Source organism: Photinus pyralis, unplaced genomic scaffold (assembly GCF_008802855.1).
Source record: "Photinus pyralis isolate 1611_PpyrPB1 unplaced genomic scaffold, Ppyr1.3 Ppyr1.4_LG6, whole genome shotgun sequence".
Taxonomy (NCBI): domain Eukaryota; kingdom Metazoa; phylum Arthropoda; class Insecta; order Coleoptera; family Lampyridae; genus Photinus; species Photinus pyralis.
The window spans coordinates 16,559,764-16,566,747 of record NW_022170663.1 but is presented as its reverse complement, the minus strand read 5'-3'; positions in this window follow the sequence as shown (position 1 = coordinate 16,566,747).

Below are 6,984 nucleotides of genomic sequence, written 5' to 3'. Positions count from 1 at the left end.
ATCCAGCTGGACCTTGAGATGCGGATAAAAATTTTGTTTTCATTTTAATTACAACTGAGCTAGCTAGAGGTAATTCGTGGGATTCCCAGAAGTGAAGGTTAGGTCTCACAACAATAATTTGGCGCCCAACGTGGGGCAATTTCAGGGAAACGCGAAAGTAGGTAAAAAAATTTTGTAGGTAAATTCAGATTAGGGTTGTTTTGTCGTTCGGGTAAAAAGTTATTTTGGTACCCAGACATGTCATTTTTCAGGGAAAAGAGGTGTCCATTGTGGAGGTTAATTGTTATAGGAATTTGTGGGATGCGTAGGCGTAGGAACTTGTTAAAATGTGACAGGAAGAATTTGGTAGGGTGTGTTTTTGCAATTTAAATTAGATTAGGATGTTTAGGATAGGATTAGTTACGGGGTAGGTAGTGTTAGAATTAGTGTTAGGATTTTTTTTTGGAACGTGATTTTTATGCAAGACGAGAAGAAAGAAGAGTTGTTCACGATGGGAGTGTCATCTATTCAGGCAGCGAATTTTGCGGTGTTTATAGAAGCGATAAGAGAGTTGAAGAAGGATTTGGGCGAAGAAATGAAAGCGCAGAATGCGGAATTAAAAGCGGAATTAAAAGCGGAATTAAAAGCGGAATTAAAGGAAGAAATCAGACAAGAAATAGAATTAATGAGAAAGAAGCGATCAAATGAGATGGTAATTAAAGAAGAAGTTGAAGTTAAGGATGAAGTCGAGATTGAAAAAGTTCATAGGCAAGATGAAGAAGTCGTACAAGAGAAAGAAGATGAAGGGATTTTAGTTGAAAATAGGGTTGAAGTAGGTAGTTATTTTATTGCAGGAACTGGTAGGGGACCAGAGTTGAAGGTGAAGTTGTATTGCGTGAATTATAGGAAGTTTGAAATAGAAGATGAGAATAGGGATTTGAATTATTTAATAGCGAAGAGTTTTGTGGATAATAAGATTTATTGTAGGGGTAGAAATTTACAGGCGAATTTGTTTGAGATTAAGTATGTGAAAGGGAATAATAGTTTAAAAAGGAATAATAATTTATGTGTGGATGTTTTATCAAGGAAAGGAATAGGCGGGAAGGAGATAGGAACTAATTATGAGATTTTAGATAACCAGATAAGGGAGAATTATTTTCAGGATTTTTGGAGGAATTTTTATTATGATAGGGTAGTAGGAGACTTAGATTTGGAATTATCGATTGAGAATGAAGGGAATTTGTGTAGCTTTGAGCAGGATGAGGATTGTAGGAAGCAGGATAAGATTAAAAGAATTAGGAGTAGTGAGTTTTTGGAAGTAGTAGGCATTGATTATTTGAATAATTTAATTATGAGTGAAAAGGGTAAACGGATTGTTGTAATTAAAGAATTAAGAGATTGTTTTATGTGTGGGATTTTTATAGAGAAGCCCTGGATTAATTTAGAAAAGGGGGGAGGAAAAGAAAAGCGAGAATGGAAAAAGTTTAGGAAAAAGATTAGTAAATTAGTGGTAGTTCTTAAATTTTATACTAGGTTGATGAAATTTCTCAGGCTCAGCTGGTGACGTCACCGTGCGGGGTTTCAGTAATGACTAGGGAGCTGTGTTAGGCGATCGTGTCCGAATACCTAAAGCAGGTCCCGAAGTTGTTTTTAAAGTTAATTGGTAAATTGAAAAAAAAAAACCCTGTAATTCCAATATTTTGTTTTGTTTTCATAGTCAGGGGAGGATTGTAATTTTGTGTTTTTGTGTTCAATTTAAAGGGGGAAAATGTTGTGTTATTTTGTTTTAGTTGTAACTTGAAAGAAATTATAGAGCGTCTGGATGTGACAAATTTGTTTAGTTCAATTAATTAACCGGGGGGGTTATTAATAATTTGAGACACAGGATTGCGTAAATTTCATGTTATAGTTTTGGTTCAATTTCTTAGAAGTGTTCTGTTTTTATTTTATTCCTAGAATTTTTCGATGTAAATTTCTTTTTAAATTTTATTTGCCGTTAACGAGGTATAGCGCGAAGTAGAGATAAGGTTCTTCGCAGAATTGCCGGGCGTACGTGCCGTTTAGCAAGAAGTTGAAAAATCGACGCTTCGCGTGATTGGCGGACGGGGTGTGGAAGAAAGGAGAAGGGCTTTTGGCTTAAATAGAAAATTTTGGAAGAGAGCGGGGCTTTTTGGTCGTTACAAAGCCAACCGGCGCTTCTTCGGTTACGTTATTTTTGAATTTTGTGGAAGTTTTCCTGCGTAGTTGGATCCAGGTTTAATTAGAATTTTGTGTCTGCCGTTTTAAGAAGATTTATTGAGAAGTTTAAGAAGTTTGTCGTCGTCCTGTTTTTTTTTATTTTGCGGAAACACGGAAGTTTTGAATTTGTGGGTACCCGAAGAGAGAAGACGTCGGTGTTTGAGTGGTTGGTTTACGTGATTGTGTACGGATACTTCTTTTTATCGGAATACGTTATTCGGACTAATTTTAAAAGTAAGTAGTAGTTAGTGTGTTGTTTTGTCATGTTTTTTTTTTGTAATGTTTGAGTAATTTGTTTTTTTTTTGTGTGTGTCATTTATCTGTTTAAAATTGTAACATTTTGTAAAACAGAAATTTACGCAATTTTTTGTTTGAAATTAAACCAGTCATTGCAATCCAGGTTTTGTTTATTAGAGTCAAGGAGAGGTAATTGTCGGCGTCTCTTACTTTGTTTCAAGTTGATTAAATCTGGGGGTAAAGTTTCATATTGGAATTTAAGGATTTGGTTAAGCCACCTATTCATGTCATTGTTGGAATGCTGTGGGGTGGCAGAATCCAGCTGGACCTTGAGATGCGGATAAAAATTTTGTTTTCATTTTAATTTCAACTGAGCTAGCTAGAGGTAAATCGTGGGATTCCCAGAAGTAAAGGTTAGGTCTCACAACAATATATGAAAAATTATTTGAAAAAAATTCAAAACTAGAATTGGACGGACGTTTTGGTTCTTTGGTTTTGGCCCACTTGTTTCAAATTTCCAATCATCTCGGTAACGCGATCGGGATTAAACAAGTAAACAATTTTCTTTCTTTAAGAAACTAATATCTACTCGTACTACAAAAGATCAGATCAAATGTTATGTAACAAATTTCGACTAGCTGCAAGAGTAAAGCCTTCCGTATCAGAAGTGGATTCAGATGTACGCTTATAAATTTAAAACTGTAGAAGAATAGATGGAGGAAAACAGATGGTTCGCGATAGTGTCATTTTATTATGCAGCTTGACGTAGAAGAATGCTCTTAAAAATAAAAAACCGAACGTTTACTTAAAATCTAAATTTAAGTTAAGAAAAGTTTAAGAATAAAATCTTTTAGAGAAACAAGCAGAAAACGTAGCAACCGAATCGTTAGCTGTAACATCGTTGAACTTTAAAACTAATAAAAAGGCCAAATGAAGAGTAAATATGCAAACTGTTTCTCAAAAGAATAAAGAAACAGGAAAGTGTTAAAATCCCTAAAGAACTTTTTCGTGTAAACTTTTATAGTCGCAGGACTATAAATTTGATCAGACTTATTAGCATACGTTTATGAACTTTGCGATCCTTAAACGAGTTGACGGTTTCGCAAGGGCTGGTCTCGCGAAAAGGCTTCTGCATTGTACGAATGCAAAGTAACGCGCCCTCTCCCCCATCCGGCAACATAAACAAAACTCGACTCTAACTTTTCGTCACTCTTAAAACCCTTTTAAATACTTAGGGTTTACGTACAGATCTTAAATTATAATTATCGCAGAAAGACGGCTGCGGCTATTATTTTAATAATTCCCCACTTTCAAACTTTTGCAGTTTAATTGTTCTTTAAAGAGCTTCTAATATGGTACATTGAGCGGATGCGATCCTTCAAAGTGACTCTGAAAACGGTGCTTCTCTATCGAACTGCTTTTTTCGCATGTAGAGTCCGTGTCATACTACCGCAATTATTCGTAATTGGTCCACCCTTTTCTTCTTATGAGGCCTTAATTTCAAAACGAACCACTACAAATGTTAATTTTCATCAGAAAGAAATATTTGCGAGATTTACCGATGGCGGGTATAGTTTTGTATTAGGATTTACCGTCACTTCAATTGCAACCGCTATCCCCAATCGTAAAACGTCCCTCTAAGATTTACACATTATTGTATATGCAAAAAAATTTTTTACAAGGATATTTTCTCGAGGTTAATACAATGCCGAAGATGAGAGCGAGCCACCCTGTAGTGAAAAAAAAACGTAATCTCGGTTTAAGTATTGGAAATAGCAGTCGGGACATCCTGTATGTAAAATCATTCAAATTGTTGCATAGGATCTGAGTAATTTAATTCAAATAGACACAGAAATAGAAGTAAAAATAAACGAGACTGTTTTTCAGGTGGATCGTAAAGGCGTATGTCTGCGGGAAAAATTCAAAAATTTAAACCCAAACCTAAATGCTCTTGTTTACAGCATGTACGAGCATGATAATACGAAGATTTTTTAAGGAATAGTGTGTTGGTTAAACCCTTTAGAGATTCCGTTCCACGTAAGACCTTTACCAAATGTTACCCGAAAGGTTTTTACAAAATCTTCCATCAAGCAGGCTCGTGAGAATTTCTGCACATATTATTATTTTGTAGTGCTATCTGTCCGTCTGTCTGTCCGTGTGCATGACAACGTCGGATAGCTTTGAAAGTTGGTACACATGTGACATAAGAAAAGTCGCTATTATTTTTCAGCTACGTAGACTAACGGGTCAAAAATTTACAGCCCAAAAACGATCTCGAGGGTCGTTCGGTATTCAGCTGTAGCGGAATTTTTAAATATCCTTTAGCCGAATTAACTTATTAAAGGTTTTCCAAATCCTGTATTATGGTTTTAGATAATTTCACCATATACATCGGTAGGTACTCCAATTTTAGGGACGTCTTATTTTTTGTGATACTACATTGTTTTGTGCAATACAGAGGGAAATCTTATCTCCACGTGGATCCATCGAAACTATACACAGATAGTTACGTATATCTTATCAAAACATGTGTATTATTAAAGTTCGAAAAATCGATGTAAATAAACTAATTATTAAAACACTCATAATTAAATTAAAGTAAAACTGTTGCAGCTTGGGTGGGGTAGAGTGGGCACAAAATAGATATTGCCACAAAATTTTGAATTTTCCTATAAACTTTTCGATTTACTTACTGCAATTATTTACTGTGAGAGTTTTAATTTTTACAACTGTAACGGGAGCCCGCTAGAGTATTTTTTCTTGTGGCCCCTATCTCAATTTGTGACAAATTTAGAATATTTCGACCAGGGGGCGAGCGCCAACTTTGTAACCGTGTTGCGTAGGGGGTCTTGGTTTTTCGCGAGGTTTTTTGTTGTTCTTCGAGAAATGGTGAAAATCTTGCACCATAGGCGATACAGCGGTGTTTCAATACTTGAAAGGTGCAAGGTAGGTATGCATTTTCAGACCTTCAGACCGCCTAGGTTCGCGAGAATTAGTGTAACGTTAGGTCACTTCTTTCGGTGGCATCCCTAAGTACAGTATCCGATATGGGCTCTACTCACAATGCTATATACATTTTTTTCTCCTAGGAATTTTTATTAGATTTTGGTGTTTGGAACGATGCTTTACGGTGGCTTTCCCAAATTAAGAAATAAATTTCTAGCTCAGTGTTAAATATGGTGGTTCTGCAAAAAAACAATGTGAACTAGATGTGTGAAATACGAACTAATCACGAGAAAAAGCGTGAGAATTCAATTCCAATTTCTATAGTAAGAAAAAGGGCGACGCGACGGTATAAACTTAAACTCCCGCAATAAACAACTTTGTGTTTAATTAATACAGCTGGAAACCAACTCGATCATTTGGATTCCGCTAAATCGAGCATTCTCGGGAATTTTGTGAACGAATAGGTCTCCTTCCGTTACGAGCCAGGGTTAAACGACATCTATTCTTGACCCCATTCCACAAATCCTAAAATTGATGATGTCTCAGTTGCCCAAAGTTGAAATGGCCGGAGGGTAGATTTGGGCGCAATATAAATAAGGTAAATTGTTTTTTTGTATTTACGTTTTAATACGGACCGTGTCCTAAAAATTTTGAAGTTTAAACCTTAAATAGAACCATTGAAGCAGTGTATTCCCATATTTCTAAATGAAGCAGCATTTTCCAAGGAGAGGAAAAATCAATTGTAACATGACCGAAATTTATTTAATTTAGTACGCCACGTACGAGAACGCAGTACAAATTTTGGGATACTGGATGTTCCAACAAACATAAAATTGATTTTTTGGAAGGCTGTAGAGGAAGGCAATATATTGTATTTATTTGCTATCAAATGGTCGAAGTGGCGGAAGAGATCAATTTTTGAATTTTCAGGTAAAGAGCCCGTTATTTTTTTACTAATTGGATCAAGGTAATTTTAACAAAGTGGGCTAGCCGTGGAAACATTTTGGGACATAAACGTAAATGTAACCATTCTTACACACCGTATTCAAAAATTGTTGTTTCCTTCTTTGATTATACTTAAAATAGTTCTAGAAACACCATATACATAAACACAAAAGTCTTTTTTATGAAAAATTATGAATAAATACTATTTTACGTAACAGTTCTCTGGTACTAGGGTAGCAGTGCACGAAAAATGTTTTTTACATCGATTGTTTATGATTAAAGAGGTTTACTCAACCTCATGTTCATCAATATAAAAATTTAACCCCTAGCAGTTTTAAAATTATGATTTTTTTATTGAAAACTCTTACTTATACCAAATTTCTAAAATAGGGGTTGTCAGTTTGCTTTGGTTTGGTCGGTTTAAGATTTTAACAGTATTTTTGGAATTTGTATTTTTATTCAATATACCGCTTCATAGCGAACGTGAACAAGAATATGTCTAGCGATTACAACACGTACATTTTCGGTAAACGTGTGCGATAAGCGAAGAGAGATACCGGACCGTAAGGGGGTTTATCGGCAGACGAGTTTAGACTTTCAAAGAGCTAGCACGTGTTATTTAATAACTGCGATTATTTC